The following is a 6,747-nucleotide window of genomic DNA, read 5'->3' as shown; positions in this document are numbered from 1 at the left end:
AAAAGTATGGTAAGTGCATGACATAAGTAGGGAAATGATACATTTTAGTTCCTTTGCCTTCATTTCCTGCAAATGAAAAATGTCCTTCCTTGTTTTAATAGCCTCAGCTTTCACACCCTGTTCAGCCAATGTGAGGGATGTGGAGGGAGGGAGGTTGATTCCCTACATGAGGCTCTCACCCTTTGTGGCCAAACAATAACTGTCATATTCTATTCTGTTGCTGCTTTAGCGCAACTACTTCTTGTGTGCTAATTGATCACTGACTCTTCTCACAACAACCCATGGAGTGAGATCTATTACTGTTCTCATTTTCACAGGTAATAAAGAGGCACAACAAAGTTATGGAAGCTACCCAAGGTCACCCAGCTTGTCAGAGTTCAAGTGAAGATTCTCACCCTGTGCTATTCTTCTAGAGCCCATATTATTGACAAGTATGTTAGACATGGAATTAGAAAGATTCAGTCACTTTCTTTTATTGTAGTTTATGTTGTGGCCAAGAATGTGTATTTTCAAGAGTCAAGTCCAAAATCTGAGAAGAAACACAGAAGCACATGTATAAGAAAGCCAAGCCTTAGACCCTGACCCCATTTTTCTAGGTCAGGGTCACAACCCTTCATCCAGCACTAACAATTTCTTTATACTTTGAAGTTAAGTCATTTCATCTTTACTAATTCTCCTGGGAAATAAACAATTCTGGTTTTTCACAGCCTACTCTAGAGAACTCTAGCCAAAGAATCAACAGTTGTGGAGGAGAAAATGGGCCAACTGCCTCCTTGGCTTTCCTCTGTGGTCAACAGGGGGCTGTCATCAATGCTCATTTACCTCTGGAGCAAATATGAATGTGAACTCAACTTACTTTTTAACCTCTTCATTAATACTGTTATTATTTCAAAATTTTTTTATCGATAGAACAATTATGATTTCTAATATACTTTCAATGTCTTGAAAGTTTCAATACTATACTGAAGGTAATATTGTTTTAAAGGAAGCCTAAAAACTCTGAATGTTATTACTATTGTGTCATTCATTCATTCAACAAATATATATTGTACATCTTCCTAGGTACTGAGCCTTATCACAGGCACTGAGGATATAACACTTAAGACAGATAAGATGCACAGTTATATGGAGCCTACCTTCCAGTCAGAGGAGACAGAATCTGTGCCGCAGAGGTAAAGTCTTTGCTGTCTCATTTCCTCAGTCCTGATGATTTTTAATGATGAGAAAAAAGAATCTTTGATTTAGTGAAATGCATCAATATTTGTAGCCACATGAATAAAAAAAAAAGATTAGTAACAATCTTTACTGGATGAAAACTAACCCATTTTGGTAGGCACAATGTCTTAGCAGAATTATATTCTCAGAAAGCACTGTAATCATTTAAATTAACAATATAATTTACAACTGCATATAAGATAAATCAACTAAAATCTAAATATATGAACTTGGGTTTCTAGAAACATACCAACCAATGTCCAGAAAATATTGTATACAACATGAAAGCATCTATCTAGCAATCCGTCTATTTGTTTATCTATATACATAAGATCTGATAAATTTATTTTGACACAACTGAATTTTTTGTCAGGTGATATTATTTAATAGATCAAGAGAGCATTTTAATTACCTATACTTCAGTGATAACTCTTTGAAGGGAAATGTGCCTTGGAATTTTCCAGGTTATTATTGTTCTGTGGAAAGGTAGTATTGTACATTGCCTGAAGAAGGTGCTCATAGTTTTACTTCTTATCCAAGACCCTTAAATTTTCTATTTTAAACATTTCTTTTCCTCCATTCCTGACATTTGAATTCATCATTCACGTCTGTGACATGTTTTCATATTATCTTTTAATACCGATGTCAGTACCAAACAGTAATAAGGGTGCAAACATCTGTTGTTTACTCGGAAATGATTAGCTTCCATATATAATAATAAAAATTTACCCTATTGCAATAATGTTTAAAAAAAAACCTTGCAAACATTTTGGACTGTGGTGATACCTTTAAAAAGGCAGTGCAAAACCAGCTATATAAAGTTTGCCTGCTATTTGCTTAATCCCAGTAAAATCTAGAATGAGTGGAAATAAACTTTATTCCAGAAAATGTTTACAGTAAGCAGAGTCTATTAAATACATTCATAGGCTTACTTGATGCTTAACTTCACAAAGACTCAGAAACAATGCAACAAAGTGGTAAAACCATGCAGACTTTTGATGAGAAAGGCCTATCATTTTACTGTCCTTTTCCAAACTGGCTGGTTGTGTCTTTGGTAACATTTAAGGACAAGGCACATTTGGTTGATAATACTGCTGACTTTAAGCCGAACTAGAAACATCTGGAGGAATCACATTTCTTTCCCTGGCTAACCTTTATTCCTCCTTTGAAATTCCGCTAAGGCATCATTTTCTTCTTCTTTTTTTTTTCTTTTTTAACGTTTATCCATTATTTTTTAGAGAGAGAGACAGAGAGAGAGAGACAGAGAGAGAGAAAGAGAGAGAACATGAGGAAGCAGGGGAGGGGTAGAAAGAGAGGGAGACACAAAATCCAAAGCAGGCTCCCAGGCTCTGAGCTGTCAGCGCGGAGCCCAACATGGGGTTTCGAACTCACAAACTTCAAGATCGTGACCTGAGCCAAAGTCAGATACCCAACCAACTGAACAACCCAGGCACCCCAGGCATGATTTTCCTTAGCATGCCTTCCCTGAGCCCCTAGGTTAGGCTGTTTCTTTTTGAAACTCATAGTACCCGGTAGAGCCCCCTAACTCAGAACTCATCATAGGATTATATTTGAACCATCTCAAAAATGAAAATCTTCCCTGTTAGACTGCAACCAGAGACCCAGCCTTACTTACCTTTGTATCACTGGTACCAAATACCCAAATACAGCAATATATTGCCTGATCATGGATAAGGGGCCAAAGATGGACAAAAGGGCAAGAGTTAGAACATCAGGCGATGTGTAAAGCAGGCCCTGGATGAACACAGTATTTCTGTCCTTTAAAATCTAATCATCCAGCAATCTAGGTGTAAACAGATATACCATGAGAATATGCACAGGCTGTAGTGGGGAACGATAGGGGAGGTTAATCAGCCTGATGGAAAGGGATTGACAAGCTAGTCTTCAGAAGATCTGATGTGGGAGCCAAGTACTGAAAGATGAAAGTTACTCATTGATTGCTTCAAGAATAAGAGAACAAGACAACTTTGGGTATCTACAAATTGTTAAGTGTGTCTTGAATTTAGGATTTTAATGGTGGACGATGGTGCTGGAAAAGTAGGAATTAGAACAGGAAGTTGAAACACCAAGTATTTAGTTTTTTAAGCTGCAAACTGAGAAGCCATTGAAAGATTTTAAACAGAGGAGTGCCATAGTAAGATTTAAATATGAGAGTGATAATCCAAGGTAGTCTGATGGAAGATGAATTATTGGGGGCACAGTGAGGAAACGAGAACATTGAGGAGAGTACTAAGCTGGGACTTGGGGATGGTAGTCAGGGATAGATCAGAGATATATTGAATAGATAAAATCGGGAGGACGTGGTGAATTAAGGATGAGGTATCTGGCAAAGTGAGTTGAATTTTGTGGACTGGCCCATTAGGGTATGAAAGTGATATTCACTGAGAAAAGCAAAACATGAGGATAAATATGTGAGCCTCGTTTTGGAGAAGGTGTATTTGGGGAGCCTGATTGACAAGGAGAAGGTCCAATGGACAGGTATATGGGTCTGGAGTTCAAGGGTTAGGTCTGCGATAATGAAACAGATTTGAAATTTGTCATACTGGTTGAAACTGTGGTGTTATAATGGGCACTGACATTTTGCACACAGATGCCCTGGGTTCCTTTTTGCAATTTCTGTTTTCTAGCCAGCATCCCTACCCCAGCTTCCTTATGATTTTGTATCTAGTGGCCTGAACCCATGGAAGGCTGCCCTTGAGTACTGTGGCTGCTTTGTCTGCAAGCTCAGAGAGCAGGAGGTATCTGTTGTTTTCAGTACCCATGGCCGACCTTAGCCAATGATCAAGGGGTACAGGCGTACAAAGGCCCAACTCTTTTGCCTCCAGATGGAGCAAACTGTGAGGTATAATTTGCCTTTTAGGACTCTTCCCCAAACTGTACCTTTGCATGCTTTGTTCCCATTCCCTGGCCTACTTCCCTACCTTGGAAACCACTTGCACACAAGTAAATTCTCTTCTCATGGTCTCTTTTTGGGGATGTCTACCTAAGACATGTTGTAAATAAGGCCACCCAAGCAGAACATTGAAAGCGAAAAGGAAAAATATCCAAGAAAGGAATTTAGGGGTAGGCTGCAAGATCCACTATTTTGAATTCGACAGTTATGGGTAGGGCCATCATTAAGGCTGAACACTGTCCTCTCAGACCAGTTAGTTGGTCCCCTCACCCCCTGCTCACTTTCTGACAGGACAAAATTCCTGCTGCTGACAGCATGGAGCCTGCTTGGAATTCTCTCTCTGCCCTTCCCCTGCTCACCCAAATGCGTGCTCTCTCTCTTTCTCTCTAAATCTCCCCCTTGCCAAAAAAATGTCATATCTGGAGAGAATGCCAGTGCAGACCCAACTCAGAGCCAGAGCAAGAGGCTCCCCTCTCTAAGTCTGGTGGCAGTTACAAAATGCCCCTGGAAGTTAGAACTGACTCTGGAGAGAATATGGTGTGAGTAAACCAGAGCAGAAAATGTAAACCTCCACAAAGCTGAATTTTTAACCTGCATCAACCAAGTGTGAGGTTAGTTTATTGAACTGATTGAACCTGAAATTGACTAGGCAACATTTTCTGTAATCCAGTGAAAATGGGGGCTTATAATAGAGATGATGTTGAACCATGAGGAAATAAAGTTCTAAATTATTCACATGAATATGTGCATTTAACAAAAAATTCATATGACTACCAGTGTGAAAATGCACAAATTCCACTTAAACACATCAACCATACAAAAAGAGATATGTGTCCTAGGTTGTTCATCACAGCATCATTTGTAATAAGAGAGACATGGATAAAGCAAGGTATCTATCAATGAAGGAGTAGTTATTTCTTAAAACATAATTGACATGCATAACAGTATGCAATATAATAATTAAAAATAATGATGTAGATCTATATTTATGTGCATAGAAAGATGTCACCATGTAATAATGAGTGAAAGGGGGGAAATGATAGCTCCCCCCCCCATATATGAAGTATTACATTTTCATTCTTCCCTTAATAAACAAATCCATAATAATTGCTTGGCCCTCATCCAGGGCTCATTTTCCCATTACGGCCAAAGATATGCTTATCAGTATCCTTGCTTACAGTGTCATTGTGACACATCATCAGGCAATCCTTCATCTCCTCACATTTAGCAGCAACAGGAATTTTGTCCTGGCAGAAAGCAAGCAAGGGGTGAGGAAACCAACTGGTCTGAGAGGACAATGTTCAGCCCTTGTATCCCTTGACACAAATGGTTTTCAGTGTTTCTTCAATGATGACTAGTCTGTGGTTTTACTGGAACACTGCCTGGATCTTTGGCCCAACTGATTTCTCTGAGTTGCAGCCATGTTGTCCTCAGGTATCTGACTGTGGTTGGAACAGTAACCAGTTCTGTGTCCCCTCATCCCCTGAACCCCTGCTGGCTCTCTCAGCCAATCTTCACATCTCACTTGGCACATGGGAACTTTGGATTTCCTCCACACCAGTTAGGGAACATAAACACCTGTAAGAAAGGTAGAAAGTCTAACAATTTCCCCCTTTGTAGGCCTTTTCACTTAACTTTCATGAGAAAAGAGATAAAGTCACTAGGTAATTCCAAAAAAAGAATGGGTTTGGAATTAGGGAGAGTAAAGTTTTGAAAGAGCAGTTGAGGAGAAAAGTGAACTATGGAGAAGAAATGTCAGGCAGCTTTACAAGTGTAAGTTCCAGACCATAAATTTCTAGAGGAAAAAACTGGGCAAATAAGTGACAGTTTCTCCATCACTACTCAGTGATAGCAAGGAGTTGAAGACTGGGAGCAAATGGAAGGATGTGGGACTAGAAGCTGAAGGGTGTCAAGAAACTGTGGAACAGAACAATATAAATGAGCTGGACAGATGGCAGGTGTGGTCAGAGAAGAAGGTGATGGATTTTAATAGTTTAAAGGTAGAACGTTTTGGGCGATGAAACATATTTTGTGGGGGAGGCTTGGCGAAGAAGTGAAACCCATGAAATTGAGGAAGCCCAATCACTATGAGACAGGGGTTTTGTATGGAAATTGGAGCTAGTTAGAACAAAGGTTGAACTTGGGACAGACGAGACAAAAAGGCAGATTCTGAAGTGCTCAAAACACATACTGACGTGATGAGGAATTAAGTGGAATGAAATCAAGATAATGTGAGTTGACAACAGCAAGAAGGAATAAAACATGACATCGTAGGGGGCAAAAGCCTGACAGGAGGGAAGATTTGATGTGAGGGAGGAACATAATGGTCTGAAAGTGAAAACCAGAAATTGGAATAGTAATTAATCCCTCCATTCCACTTCTCCAACTACAGACGTGCAAGACATGGGAGGCTCTCAGGGGAGAGCCAGATTATTGTAAGGGCAAAGAGGCAGAGGGAGTTCATTTGGCAGAAGAACTCAGGGAGCAGGAAGAGCAAAGTGATAATAAGTGAGAGTATGGGAGAGATGAGTGGCTGGTGGGGCTTGTGTTTGGGATGGCGGGCAAAGCAGACTGGACTAGGAGAGAAACTTGGTTGACCATTCCAATGTTCTGAGGAG

General features: G+C 39.9%; 1 long non-coding RNA gene across 1 annotated transcript in view; it reads left to right on the top strand.

The window, feature by feature from the left end:
- Positions 1-231: 231 nt before the first annotated feature.
- LOC121031263 (uncharacterized) overlaps positions 232-6,747 on the top strand; it is a 43,010-nt gene continuing 36,494 nt past the window's right edge. The window contains exons 1-2 of the long non-coding RNA XR_005790634.1: positions 232-317; positions 1,063-1,172. This is a non-coding gene — a long non-coding RNA (uncharacterized LOC121031263). The remainder of the gene's footprint in view (positions 318-1,062; positions 1,173-6,747) is intronic.

This window comes from Herpailurus yagouaroundi, unplaced genomic scaffold (assembly GCF_014898765.1).
Source record: "Herpailurus yagouaroundi ecotype Mexico unplaced genomic scaffold, PumYag 141, whole genome shotgun sequence".
Lineage (NCBI taxonomy): Eukaryota > Metazoa > Chordata > Mammalia > Carnivora > Felidae > Herpailurus > Herpailurus yagouaroundi.
The sequence above is the reverse complement of the archived record's forward strand: the minus strand, read 5'-3'. Positions and strand labels throughout refer to the sequence as shown.